Source organism: Lonchura striata, chromosome 14, assembly GCF_050655825.1.
Source record: "Lonchura striata isolate lonStrDom1 chromosome 14, ASM5065582v1, whole genome shotgun sequence".
Lineage (NCBI taxonomy): Eukaryota > Metazoa > Chordata > Aves > Passeriformes > Estrildidae > Lonchura > Lonchura striata.
Genome location: NC_140716.1, coordinates 5,305,880 through 5,320,565, shown reverse-complemented (window position 1 = coordinate 5,320,565; position 14,686 = coordinate 5,305,880). Strand labels below are relative to the sequence as shown.

Sequence of the window (14,686 nt, the reverse complement as noted above, 5' to 3'; positions counted from 1 at the left end):
GGGAAAGTTGACTTTTGAACTGCCTGAGGAAGAAGTGGCTCAAGTGGAGCTGAGGAAAAGCTCACAGCTCCCCAAGTCAAAAATCTGCTCCCAGGAAAAGGATGGCCGGTGTGTTTGTCCTCAGCGCTCAGTCAGCTGTAGGGTTTGTGCTCAGCTACAGCTTAATTGCAGTCCTAGGATGTTCCCCTGATGCGGGAGAAATTGGTCTGCTGCAGATTTTTTATTTATATATATATATATATATTTCTTTTTTAACTAGTGAACTGATTTCCATTTTGTTCAATTTCTCACAAAGAATGACAAGTAGCCACTGCAGCTTTTCCCTGCGTTCAAGCAAAACCAGCATGTAACATTATTTGCAAATTAGCTTCATCCCTCTGGCTCCCAGTTAAAGCAGGAGCTGCTTGGTCCAGAGTTGCTCCCAAAATATCCATTTAAACCATGTAATGATTCTGACTCTCTCATGCATAGTAGATGAAAGACGATCCGCGATTTATTTTTGAAGCTTTGAACCCCAAACATGGTCAATCATAGAAAAAAAAGATTAAAAAAGGAGGAAGTCATGATAATGCAAAGCTGGGAGAAAAGCAGCCCTACACTTCACAGTAAAATCCGTTTTCTTTGCACTTTTTTATTAACAGCTTCAACTATGATCAGTGCATAAATCTACCTGCAACACAGGATGTTGGAAAATTACCGAGAGACAGCAACGTCCTCCCTGCTGCTTGTTGAGAAAAGAAGGATGCACCTTCAGGTATGGGCTGGAAAATTGTTTCATCCTCTGTTCCCTATTTGTGTTTCACTAAGCTTGCTCGTTGCATTGATTAGAGGGGGGAAATAAGGTGTTTGCAAAAGGGAAACTTCAGAAGGGATTCTCTAAACTTGTCTCAAGCCACAGATAAGTGTCTGCTGCACCCAAGTGAAGCCACAGGCGGAAGGAAGACAAGCACAATCAGTATGACTGATAAGCAAGCTTCCTTTATTCAAAAATCCTGTCGGTTTATATAGGGTTTGCTACAAGCAAAGTCAGCAACAGCTCTCATTGGTCAATTTACAAAGGTCTGTGTTCTGTTTAGGCTATGTGCATTTACAGCTATAGCCAGGTTTCTTAAGCCAAGTTTCTCATCTCTAGTCAGGTCATCATGGTACATCCCATCTTCTCTGGGCACATCTTGTCACACAGCCTATTCTTGTACAAGCATATCTCCAAGGATATGCTCATCCTTATTATCTCTTTCTGACCTTGTACTATTTCCCAGGCCTTGACAGACCTTGTACAGTTTCCCAGGCCTAGACACAGAGCCTATTTCCCAATCTCTGTTCCCAGGCCAGACACAGCCTGGTTCTGATTCTGGGGTCTCAGACAGAGGTATCAATGAATAACTGTTCCATTGATCCATGACCCCTCTCCTGCAACCATTCTCCAACACACAAGCAGTGCAAGGCTCTTCAGGCTCTAGTGGGGGTTAGTGGTGGCATTTTGTCTTGTGTTTGCTGTTGTTCTTTCCCTTCCCCATGGAGGTTTTTGATCCTCCTCCTTAGTGAGAACCAGATCAGCTTCGCTCTGGGTGCTCTGGCAGCATGGGGAAGCAGAGCCCTGCCATTCCCAGCTCCTGGTTCAGGGGGGATCAGCTCCCCTCTGGGTTCTCCTGCAGTGTTGGGAGGCTGAGCACATTCCCTGCCATTCCCAGCTCCTGGTTCAGGGGGGATCAGCTCCCCTCTGGGTTCTCCTGCAGTGTTGGGAGGCTGAGCACATTCCCTGCCATTCCCAGCTCCTGGTTCAGGGGGGATCAGATCCCCTCTGGGTTCTCCTGCAGTGTTGGGAGGCTGAGCACATTCCCTGCCATTCCCAGCTCCTGGTTCAGGGGGGATCAGCTCCCCTCTGGGTTCTCCTGCAGTGTTGGGAGGCTGAGCACATTCCCTGCCATTCCCAGCTCCTGGTTCAGGGGGGATCAGCTCCAATCTGGGTTCTCCTGCAGCACTGGGAGGCTGAGCCCATTCCCTGCCATTCCCTGCTCCCGGATCACGTCAAACGGAATCGCCGCTTCCCCGGCCCTTCGAAGGCATCACACGGAGGGAGGGCTGAGCAGGATGAAGCTGCGTTGGCTGCTGCTGCTGAGCAGCCTTTTTAGAGCAGGAGCAGAGCTAAGCACTCCTCCTGGGTTTTCTTAATCCAGCCTCAATCCATGCACTTCAAACAGGAGCCTTGTTTGAGGGCTGTGCTGAGCACTCTGGTCTCCCAGAAAGCTGTTCCTGTGCCTGGAAGGGCCAGCCAGCAGCCAAAAAGCTGATTTTACTCTCTTTTGAAGAGGATGGAAATTGCTCCCTGTGAGTAGGGGAGTGTAGAGGGGAGTTGTGGTTCCCAGGACAAGAAAAGGGAGGGTTGGTGACTTCCTGAATGTGGATTTTTCTGTCAGTTGTCTGATGCTTTGGGCTCAACATGGACAAACCACTGTCCCTGAAATACAGCATAGCAACTGGATTATAGCTGCCACATCCATTTCTCAAGGGAGAAAAAAGGGGTTTTTTCCCTAGAGAGAAAAACAGAGGCCAGTTTAAAACATGTCAGCCTTCTCCAGTCTGCTTCCCTAAATGTATGTTTTGTAGCAAACAAGGACCTAAGGGCAACTTAAATCTTGGCAACTGGTCAGCGCTGTGATGTTGCAGTTTTGGGTTTCTCATTTATCTAGGTGGGTTGGTTGCTTCTTTTGCCACCTGTGCAAAGTGGTTTGAGGAAATAGTGGGAATTAGCTCATCTCTCATCTCAGTGTTTACAGATGCCTGTCCAGTGGGAATTGCTGTTTCTGGTGAAGCTCTTGCTCTTCATTGTGTCCATCACTCCTGTTTGCATTTCCCTTATCAACACATTTGCTCCCTGCAGTGACCTCTGGGGACTTGAAGTAGGCAAATTGCTGTCACTGGGGCTGGTTTTCACCTGGGGCCTCTTAGAAGGTGGGAGTATTGTGAGCATTGGGGTCCCCAGCATGTGACATGGGCTCCAGAGGAAGCCTGTGGTGGGACCTGATGTCCTGACATATCTCTTGGGGTGTGTCTGTTCCAGTGGGTAAATGGGGGGGGAGCGAGATGTGCTGGGGTCAGAAAGGAGCTGCAGATTTGGGGACTTTGTTCACTGATGTGTTTCATGGATGTGCTGGCCAGCACTAAGGCTTCCTCATCTGTGGGAAATACTGGCAGTCTTAGAGAGGCAGCTTAGATTGAATTGTGTCTGCTGAATGGTGCTGGGTGCTGTCTGGATTTGGATTAGTTAAACAAGTAGTTCTGCACGTGTTTTCCAAAGGTGAGGAGATACAAGAGGGGATGGGTGTTAGAAGGGGGGTGGGTGAGAGCTTCCCTCATGGTGCAGGGTCACCTTTGTGCTGAATTTTCAGCTGGATTTCCAGCTTTCTGCCACTTCTGCCTTGGCTGTGGTGCTCCAAAAGTACTTTGCACCACACTGATCTCTCCCCAGTTTTTCCTTTAGCCTCTCCCTGCATGACACACAATGCTCAAGGGCCTGACACCATGTGCCAGGAGACACCATAAAAGTGGGGTTTGCTCCCTGCAACTTACTGTTCACACCCTGCATTTCTTGGCAGAACTCTGGCCACGGGGGAAATGTTTTTCACCCCTTCCCTCATCCAAGCATGCCCTCCTCCCTGCAGGGAAACCTGCGTTGGCACAGGACAATGTTGGATGATGCTGCACATTCAATATGAGGATGCTCCTCTAAAGCAGGATGAAGGCTGAGAGTAACGCCTTTTAATGTTCTTTCTCATAATTATCCTCTTAATTACTCAATGAAATGCCCAATAAAACAAATCACTATAATTTCTATTTTATTCCCTGCCTTTTGTGGGTTATTTAAGAGCTCAGGATACATTAAGGAGGCACTTTCTCATGAGGGAATGCTTTCCAATAGACGATACTTGCTAAATGGTTTTATGTCCCCATCCTGTGTGTTTCATCCTCATTTTCCATGCCAGTTTGCTAATTACCAGAAACACTGGGAAGCACTGCTTCCCTTGCTCCTGATCTCTGCTGTGATGAAGTCACAGCTCTGAGTTTGTGACATCCCCATGGCAACAGCCTGTGATGTCACTGGTGGGGATTACAACTTTGCAAAGCATCCAGGCACTGGCAGCCGGGCTGGAACTCTTGGGCTCTCACATGTCTTTAAATAGCAAGGAACTTAAACGCAGGGAAGTCTTTAAGAAGGCTTTAGATTTCCCTTTTTTTACCCTGAAGGAGGGGAGGCTGTTGTCTGCAGGGCTGCCAGCAGCAGTGCTGTCCCCTTGTCCTGCAGCAAGCCCAGCTCGCTCAGGCAAACTTGGGGTTTGCTTGGGGGAGCTCAGCCCTGCAGTGACCTTGGTGCAGGATTCTGTGGCCATGGGATGATGTGTTGGGCATCTCCCCAGTGTCCCTGGGGGCTGCAGGTGTCCCCAACCCCCTGCAACTCCCTCTTGCTCTGCACTTCTTGCTGATAAAGTGAACATAAAGCAAACCTGGGGATCACTGATCCCCACAGCCCACCCCTGCCCATGCTTCACTCCATCTAAACTGCTGGCTCCACTGGTTTTCTTCCGTGCTTTTTGTCTAATACTCCTAGTATTTGCATAATAAGACATTGTTCATGCACAGGCAGTGAGGGAGGAGGATTTGTGTGTGTGCCTCTCTAGCAACAGGAAAATCATGTAATAACCACACTTTATTTTGCATCTGGGGAGGAAATCCAGCTCCCACGGCTGGTACCACAAACTGTGCAGGATGTTTAAACACACAGCCTCAAAACTTACACAGGGCAGCCACCTAACTGATATTTATGTACCTTATTTAAACAGCAGAAGCAAATCAAGCAGATGGAAGATTCAATCTCTTTATTTTAGCTTTTCTAAGGTAGGAATAAAAATGATATTTCAAAGGCCAACGTGTCTCAGCTGAGCGGTGGTGGGGAAAAGCCTGTGCCGCAGAACATACTGTCCTGTCTCCTGCTTCCTCAGATCATAACTTCTAAGCTGGATTCAATAGAAATAAATGTTCAGTAGTTCTGGTGGTGGCCTTTCGAAGTGGAGCTAATGGAACAAGACAAAAAAATAGTTACAACATTTTGACAAGTGCTTATATGTTTAATGCTATGCAACTGTGGGGAGGTGGTGGGTGCACCTGCAGGGAGCTGTGCCCCTCATTAGCACGACGAGTCCTCCCACAGACACGGGAAATTCAGCAAATGCTGTTTGGGCTGTGTGCTGGTAAACAGGCTGAGGGCAGCTGTGGCTTTGGCAGCCCCAGCCGTGCTGCAGGTGAAGGGCTTGGTGGCCTCACGCTGGAGCTCCCCGGAGGGAGAGGAGGGTGGCCAGTTCTTGGAGAAAAGCGGTGCAGGAGAATGCATAACATTACCCTGAGCTGAGACAGGGGAGATGAAGAGGCTGCAGTGATTAAATTGGATCTGCTGAAATCCTTCCAAAGCAGGCTTAGGAATTAAGAGCCATCAATGTCACATTGGGGGTCACTCGCTGCAGGACACCTCCGGCCGTGCCTGGCCTCCCCCCCGTGCCTCTGTTCAGCCCCATCTGAGCCTGAGGAAACTCATCCTTTGTTTCAGAGCCTGGTTGGACATTCCCCTCTGCCACAGAGCAGCAAATCTCAGCCAGGAGGGCCTCTAAGAAGCCAATTTGTCTGGAGAGGAAGGATTTGACTGTGTATGGCCAGATTTGCCTTGAATTCAGGTGTGATCAGGGATTTAGTGACGGGGGAAGGCGGTGGGGACAGAAGGCACTGAATGGGCTGGGCTGGCATTGCCTTCGCACAGAGATCTGCTGGCTGGTCCCCTGGCAGCAGCAGTGGTGGAGACTGAGCCCAGGAGGTGTCAGCTGGTGTCCCCTGTGTGTCAGGACAGCGTGGTTTGCTTGCTCAGGCGATTCTTACCGTGCTTGTGGGACCCCCCTGAAGCCACCGTGCTGTGCTGCGGGCTGCTCATGCCTGCCTGGCCCTGGGGCTGGATCCAGCTCACCACAGTCTCACCCAGAGGAGTCCCAGCCTGGAGCAATGCCATGGCAGCCTGCACACACCAGCTGCACCTCAGCCTGGGATCGTTCCCCCCCAATGCCAGCATGGGAATATCGGTGGGACCAGCCAGAGCCAGGATGGAGCCCACTCATGGAACTGGCAGGCATTCCTTGTGTGCTCAGATGCTTTGGTCATGCTGACCTGCACTAGACCAGGACCCCAATTCTTCTGCTGCCACTGGTGCCACATTTACACACATCCCCATCAGTTCTGTGAAGCAGAGCCACCTCTCAGCCTCACACAGGCACTGAGCAGAGCCCCAGAGGGACTGTCCTGCTTGACAAACCTCTGTCTCATCTGGGGCTCCCACTGAAGGTTTTTTTTATGCCCCTCCTCCGCCTTTCTCCTTATTTTCCACAGCTGGAACGACGGGTCACAGCAGGGAGATTTTCACACATCATTAGAGCCAAGTGTCCAATTCCACACAGCCGTCAACCCCAATCAGAGCGATTTAAAAGGCAGGGCTTCCTTTAATCATCCGGGGACGCTCAGATCTGTTAGTGTGAACTGAGTGCTCCCATCGGCACGGCACAAGCCGGGGAAATGATGCTGAGATGAGACTTGTGGTGTTCAAAAGCAGCGACTCCTCACTTGTAGATCAGCCCCAGGGCAGACCTGGAGGGTGAGGTCCTTCCTCCCTGACTGTCTCTTCTGGTTTTCCTCCATGGATGTTGAGGTGGCCATGGGTCTGTGTGTGTATGAGAAGGCTGCTGTCTGCAGCTGAGCCCTGGGCCAGGGGTGATGTATCAGAATGTTCCTAAGCAGGAGAGAGCCTCAGCACCAGCATTTCTGACTCACGAGGTGGAAGCATCCTGCTGAGTGAGGCCCTGAGCACTGGAGATGTCCTGGAGACCTGCGGGCGCTGCGTCAACCTGCGCCTCCACGGAGCAAATGAGTAACTCGAAATCTCGCAGCTCTGCTTCACCTCTGCCTGCTCCAGCCAGCATCCCTGACCCTGGGCCACTGTAAAAATGTAAAAATGCGTGCTGGGCTCTGTGAAGTGATGCAGCTCCGTGCCTGTGGCAGCAGCAGGAGACACACAGGCACAAAGTCCCTCCTTTCCAAACGGCACCTGGAGCCTGCGGAGCCGTGTGCGTGCGCAGCCTGCCAGGGGCGCGCTGCATTTTCCCTCTGTGCAGCCACACACGACCTTCTCTTGGCCTTCTCGCAGTCCTGCCACAGCCCCCGTGCAATGCAGATTGCACGTGGATATGGGAAGGACAAACACATGAGGAACATCACAGAATTACCAACACACCTGACTGCAGGAAGATGAATGTCCTTCCCAGGCTCTCTGGCATGCGCAGCATCGCTCCCCACAGTCTCCCTGTCTCAGAGCTTTCAGTGCTCATGATTTGTCCAAGGGCAACTTTGCAAAATGTCAATGTTTTTATCAAAATTCCCTGTGACAGGCTTCAAGGTTTAATTAATGGAACTTGGGGGTCTATGTTTGTTTGTTTGCATGAAATTAGTTTTATTTTTTTCCTAAGAAAGCAAATGTTTTTCCAAGGAAGAAATGACAGCCTCCGGTTTTTTGCTACTCTGCCATGTCTTTCTGGCTAACCTGCTTTCTAAACCAACCTTTGAGTCTCTCCAGCAGGAAGCTCAGCAGCTTGGTGGTCCTGTGTCACAGGTTCCTGTGAGAGAGTAGCACTGCCACTGCCCAAGGCAGCATGCACACACCACTGGCCAGATCCACACCTGCCAAGACACCTACATCCCTGAAAAAACAACAAACTGATGCTGTAGATAAAATCAGCGACTTGCAGAGAGGGTTCTGCCTTAAAATCCCTGAGACCAGCAGCAACACAGGCAAAGGCTAGGAGAAATTTTGCCATTAGCCTCTGAAAACCCGAAAATTCCTGCTAAAGAAGCAATCACGTTGGTGTTTGTTCTGCCCTTGCTGCTGCAAATTGATTGGATTGATACGAATGAAGGCAGTGGTGTAAGAGAGAGTCAGAGCAGCCTTCTGGACTTTGATTTGATCTCTGCCTTTCATGGTCTTCCCTTTTGTACTTGCTCATCGCTTTTGAAAGCAACTCTTTGATGAGAGGTGGAAAAATCTCACTTAGGCAGAGCTTTCTTGGCAACAAACATTTGACTTTTGGAGCTGCCCTCATCTGTTGGGTAAACATGAAATGATCATCTTTGACTGGAACTGATCCTCTAGAGCCATGTCATTCCACTGGGGAGAGGTATTTGCACTGATTTTCTATGTGGATTATTTCTGTAACTGACTGTAATAGTTTCTTTGACGGCATTAGGGCTTATTATGTCAGGATTTATTTTGGCGTGAGGTGATTCAACATGCTGTCGTCCTGTACCTTCCCTTCACTTGCTGAAAACCAGGGGCCCGTCTCCTGCTCCCACCACAGACACAGTGGGGGCAACCTCTCTGCAGCTTTCCCCCAGCTGCTTCAAAAATGCTGAAGGAGCACGCTAAGAGAGAAAATTCCCTGTGAAGGACAGGTAAAAACTCACCTAGGTGGAACACCTACATAGAAAAGCCTCCTAGAAAGAGGAGGAGAGGGCAACAGGGAAGGGATTGCAGCTTCAGAGGAGCAGTGCAGGCTCTGGGAGCTCCCCGGCATTAGCAGAGGGGTTTACTGCAGAAAACACAATTGAGGATTAAATGTGGATTATGCTGCAGTGATCCTGAAACATCAGCAGTGCTGAGGCAACTAACAAAGGACTTTATTTCCTTAGGAGAAGAACTGCTCGGCCCAAAGCAGTTGGAGATAAAACTCTCCAGGAGCTGCTTGTGATGAAGTGGTGAGGCAGTGAGCCAAGGCAGCATGTTTTGGTATCTGGTACCTCCTGGAGAATTTGGCAATGCAAACTGGTGGATCTGCTCCCCAAAGCCCCATGTAATATGGGATTTTGGACATCAGTTCACCATCAAACACTGCTCAGTATCAGAAGAAAAGGTTCTCATAAACCCCTTCAGTGCTGTTCAGCAGAAAAGAATGAGTAAGACTGGCTGCTGTTCTCTCTCTGTCAGCATCATTAAAATCATTCAGGGCCTTGGGTTTGTGGTGCACCTGTCTTGCTGGGATAGGGAAAGGATTGGGCTCATTGTTTTTGGTCTCCCTTCGGCCAAAACAAAAGTTTGTGTGTAGGAACTCCTCTGGGTTGTGCAGTCAGCCAGGCTTGGGGTTTCTTTGGTTTGGCAATTCCAGCTGAATACCTCAGGGCAAGCATCAGCTCGGTGGAACTCAGATGGAGAGATGGATGATTGGGATGGACGGACTAGGTCATGTTGAGGTGGCAGAGCCCAGGAAATTGGGACCTCACCTGCAAACCCTGCCTTGCTCAACAAATGACAGTGAGCAACACTGACCTCCTCAAGCTGGAGTTTGGATCATGCTGTGCTTGGGCAAAAGGAGGCACTTTCAGCCTGCTGAGCTGACCCCTCTGGCTCCCTTCACAGGCTGAGTCCCAGCAGGGCTGTGTGCAGGAAGGGGGATGCACCCTCTGCTCCATAACACAATGGCTAAGGCAGTGCTTACACCTTGCCTGCAGCAGCAGAGCATTTGTCAGTCCCCTGGCATGACCTCAGGGCTGGGAGGAGCAGGGGGCTGTCTGTCTGTCTGTCTGTCCATCCTCTCCCACCACACCAGCCACAGCTCCTTTTGGCAGCCTGGTTCCCTGCTCCAGCAAGTGCTGGGCTAATGGGGAGGCGGCCGCAGGAGGAACACTCTGTTCAGCAGCTGCACATTCCATTAATTTAATGAGGATTTTCTTTTTTTACAAGGCAGATGGTAAAATAGCTATTTTCTGTTGTCTAATAAATACCATCAGCAAGGCAGAAAATGTGCAATCTCGCCAAGTCCTTTCTGATTCCTCGCCCTCCTGTCCTGGTGCGTTTCCCCGTTCTCTGCTGGCAGCTGGTGGGGCTGGGAAGTGGGATGGGAGGGAGAGGTGGGACACCAAAGGCAAGTCCAAAATTGCTGGTGGGACCTGCAGACTGAGTTAGCAGCTTTCCCTGATTGGGCAGAGGCTCGGTGTCCTGCTGGGAGAGCTGTGCTCTGGCAGCCTCCGCCGATCCAATTCTCACTTCATCTGATTGCAGTAATAACAACTCACACAAATTTCCTGCCTCAACCTGAAATCTTCCAGCTCTGCAATGCAAATAATATAATGTGTGATGAGGAGCCCAATGACGGGGATAATAATAATAATAGTGATGAAGCCTTTATTCAATGAATGAGTGAATCAAGCAAGCAAAAATAAATGGTATTCAGGGCTTGGAAATCAATAGGAAGAGAAATAGGAGGAAATGCAGGGGGACTTGCATCTCTGGGCGGGTGCTGTCCTTAGGAATGGCGTGAAGGAGAGATGAGCAAAGCCCTCTGATCTGGGCACTCCTTTCTGCCCGTGCTGCTCCTGGGCTCGCTCCTCTCCTGTGGCTGTATTGCTCTGCTGAGCTCACTGCTGTGCCTGGTCCCAGCCTCCCTTGATCTCTTTGGCCCCCTTGATTTACAGCTCTCCTGGGCTCTCTGAATGTGTCTAGGCAGCTGGCAGGCTACAGACCTGACCTGGGGCTGGGTAATAACTTGTCTTTTGTCCCATGCCCAGGAGGTTGGCCATAAAAAAGCTCCAGACATCAATTTTCCTCTCCACCGGGGTGGAATTGCAAAATGATGAGTTGGTCTTTGCCCTCATTTATCTCTTTTTTCCTTTCTCCTCCTCTTTTTATCTTTCTCTATTCTTCCAACTCTACTGTTCATTGCTCTCTTCTTCAACCCCTTTCCACTATCTCTTCCATCATTTACCAGCCTCCCTCCCCTTTGCACATCACTGCTTCTCCTCTCTCCCCCTTTTCCCCTCTTCTGCCTCATTTTTTCTGTGTGTTTCCTTCCCATCTCAAAACTTTCATGATTTTTCTTGCTGTGCATAGCAGTTTGATATCTATACCTGTAATAGCTTGCTAATACAATAATTCTATAAGAGACCCTTTAAAACCCAAAACCTTGGCAGGTAGTAAAACTCACCTTTTAACTTGGCTTCCTCTTTATCAGGGATTCATTTCAGACAGGATTTCTGTGTGCAGAGCTCTGCCACTCTCTGTTAGTAAAAAAAAAAAAAAAAAAAAAAAAGATTAATTCCTGCAACAGGCGAATATGTTTCACAGCTCTGGTGAGCAGGATCTATTCTCCACCTTCTGCAGGTACATGGGGGATTTAATCATCTAACATGGTGCCTCTCTTTGTCCAGTGTGTGTTTAAACTGTGCTTTACCTGTACCTGTGCAGAGACCTTCTGAGGAATGCACCAGTGGGGCATTCCCATGAAACCTTTGGGTTATCCAAGGGATTTTTCCACTTTCTGGAGAGATGCCATGCAGCAAATTCTGAGCTGCCATCCTGCTCTCTCAGGTGCTACTGGCATGGGTTGAGGTTACTGAATGCTCTGTCCCAGCACCACCAGTGCCAATCCCTGCCCTGAACCCACCTGCTGAGGTCTCCCATGGCTCCTGCCTGTATCTCCAAGCAGTGCTTGCTCAGGTGAGGGACTGGCACATCTCCAGCCTGGCAATGCCCCTTCTCCAACCTCTGAGAACAGAATCTTCCATAAGCCTAAAGAAAAAGGACAAGCTTCTTCTGCCTTTTCCCCCTCCAGCCTCTTTAGATGGTGTCTGCAGCTTTGTATTGTGTTTAAATCTATGCAAATATGTAAGTGGATAAAATATGCAGAAGGCAAACCTGGGAAATTTAATCTGACTTGCAAATGTGCTGGGAAGAGGCACTTGGTAAATTGAAACCAGGCTTTTACTCCTTTTGCCCCAACACCTTCAGCAGGACCTGCCCCAGGGCTGAGTCCTGACATCCTCTCCATTTCCACTGCTCTGTGGGCTTGGGGGTAATGAGAAACCTGGGTATTCTCCTGTATTGTAAATATTGCAGTAGGCCTGACCTCTTCTGGGCTCTCCAGTGTCATCCAGTTTCCCTGCTGGCCCCTAAGTGTGGGTGGAGAGGGCAGCATTTGATTTCTCTGCAGTAGAGGCTGAGGTGGTGGTGTCTTGGTGGGGACATTGAGAGTGATGGGAACAGGCAGTGAGCAGCCCTGGGAGCTGGCAGCAGGCAGTGAGAGCTGCCTGCCAGTTCTGCTTTGGGACTGCCAACCCTCTCCCAGGGTGAGGAGCCCAAATTTCATCATCTCTACCGGGTTCCTGAGCAATGGGGCAGGAGATGGCACTGAGCAGGGATATGTGACTTGCAAATCTTCCTGTCAGGCTGTTTTCTGGACAGCACAAATCTGGAATAATTTCCCTGATCAAGCTGCCAGCTTTATACACAGGAGATGAGGTAGGAGATAATACAGCATGTCTTGTGCCAGATATTCAAGAATTTCTAAGTATATTGCAATCAGGGAGCTACAGGGCAACATTGCTCTTTCCATTTCACATGCAGGAAGGCCCTTGAAAATGGTGAAGTTTCCTGCCAAATCACCCCAGGGACCATAATCTGTTTTATATTTACAAAACTCTGGAACAATGACTCTCTGTGCTTCCCTGACAAAACAGGAGAAAGTATTCATCTTTTCTAAGATAAAAGAACCTGATCTGACAGAGGTTCCACTCTGGACTAGTCAAACATGACATTTTTCAATAGCAAAAGCTGGCTAGCGCCAACCAAAATTGGATTTTCAGCAACAAGGTGACCAGAGTTTGGGGAGAGGGCCTGCAGGTAGAAAGACAGATAAAAACAAATTGTGGTGAATCATATTTCCTTGATAACAGAGTTGTGAGATGCCCTTCTTGCATTTCTGAGCAGAGCAGTGGTTGCCATCTGGGCCTCCTTCCTCATCTTACTGAGCCTCACCAAAAGAGCTGAGAGGGGCCCAGGAGCCCTGTTGGAAGGCACAAGTGCCTGGGGGAGCTGACCCAATAAATCTGTGGCTTTCTTGGTTTGGTTTGGTGTGAACTGCTGGTTCCCTTCACCAGCACTGCCAGACCAATGTTCCAGGGCATCCAAAGACTCCTCATCCTGCAGGATCCAGGTTGGAAAGGCAGCATGAAGTAACTACAGCTGCTTGGACAGAGCTGCCAGAGCCAAACTCTTCCCAAGAGCAGCAGGCAGCCTCACAGAGGGGCAGAGGGCACACAGGCAGCTTGGGAGGCTCAGGCTGGGCACTGGGGAGGAGATGTGCACTGAGAGTCTGGCACAGCCCCACAGCAGATGGCCAGAAAAGGCTGTGAGATCTCCATCCTTGGAGGTCTCCAGGACTCAGCCACACCAAGCCATGGCTGGTCCAGCATTGACGATAATCTTGGAGCTAACTCACAGGAGAGCTCCCTCCTGCATCCAAAGGACAGCAGGCTGTCACCTGCCTGCCTGGGAGAGATTTGGCACCCCAAACTGTTGTGTACTTTGTGCTGAGAGAAGAGCCAGGCTTGAAATGTCACCTCATTAGAGCTGATAGGTGAGATCTGTTACAGAAAAGGAGAGCTATCAGTCTTCTGGCTCCTGAGGGGACGAGCTCTTCAGCCAGAATGACTGGGGGATTGTAATGGAGTTAACTGAGATTGCCACCAGGGAGCTCAGACGCTGGCATTTAGCTGAAGAGGAGAAAACATCTAGATTTCTTTCAAACCCCAAGGAAACAGCATTTTCTCAAAGCAGAAGGAGGGAGCCCTTGCCACGTTGGTTCCTGCCTTAGGCTGCATGTCTGGGGCAGTGAGTGTGGTCAGTCTTGGTTACAGCAGGTGGATCAGCCTTTTCCTTTTCTGGAGGGTGGTCCAGTTGTCCAAGGGTACTCTGGGTCTGCCCAGGAGATCTGATGGGCTTCCATGGAGCCAGGGCTGGCATGCAGCCATCCCCTCCTCCAACCCAGGTGGGAAATCTTTCTTCCAAATCAGCCTCTATCATCTTGCCTGCAGTGGGAAGCTGATGGAGAGAAATCCTTTCCTGGGGCAGACTCAGGTGCAGGGGAGATTTTAGCAAACAGCTCTGAACTTCTGTGTTAAACAGCATCGCCCAAGGGGGTGGTTTTGCTGCAGATGATCCCTCCCTGCTGCAGAAGTGCCCACCTGAGCCTGGCCCAGCCCTGGCCTGGCAGCTGCTCTGCCCTCAGGCTCCCCTCTCCAGGGGCTTTGCCTCATTAACTTCCCGGTAAGTTGAGAGTTCAGCACTGAGTCTTAAGGAATTGGCAATAACGCCAAGCCTTCATACAAGGGTAAAAATAGCCCTAATCATTTAGGCAATTAGTTAATTAGCCTCATTTACTTGAAAGCACAGAGTGGCGTGGGAAGGCTTTTCTGCTGGGTTTGTTGTGTTTTTCTCATTCACTTTGTTTGCTTTTCCCTTGCCATTTTCTCTGCTCCCTGACATCAATACAGGGAGCCACAGCATTCCAGAGCAGTGGAATGCCAGCAGGAAAGCGGATGCCAGCCGGGACAGGATGCAGGGCAGTGCTGCAGGGCAGCAGGACTGGTTCTGGCACCCAGGCTTAGTGTATCACAGGGGGAAGTGGGTGGTTCTTTGTGGTCATGGTGGCCTTTTCCAGTCTCAGTGATCCTGTGGTTTTTTCCATGCTGTTCCTTCCTCATCCCTCCTCTGACCCTTCACTGCAGGTTGAGGCTGTGGCACATTCAGGGTGTCTCACAGCTCTTTGTCAAATAC

The 14,686-nt window shown here is 49.9% G+C and overlaps 1 protein-coding gene across 3 annotated transcripts in view; it reads left to right on the top strand.

The window, feature by feature from the left end:
- ELFN1 (extracellular leucine rich repeat and fibronectin type III domain containing 1) overlaps window positions 1–14,686 on the top strand; it is a 104,581-nt gene that overhangs the window by 21,934 nt on the left and 67,961 nt on the right. For all 3 annotated transcript variants that reach the window (XM_021539699.3, XM_085591685.1, XM_021539698.4), the window contains exon 2: window positions 642–754. The gene's annotated coding sequence lies outside the window, so the exon portion shown is untranslated. The remainder of the gene's footprint in view (window positions 1–641; window positions 755–14,686) is intronic.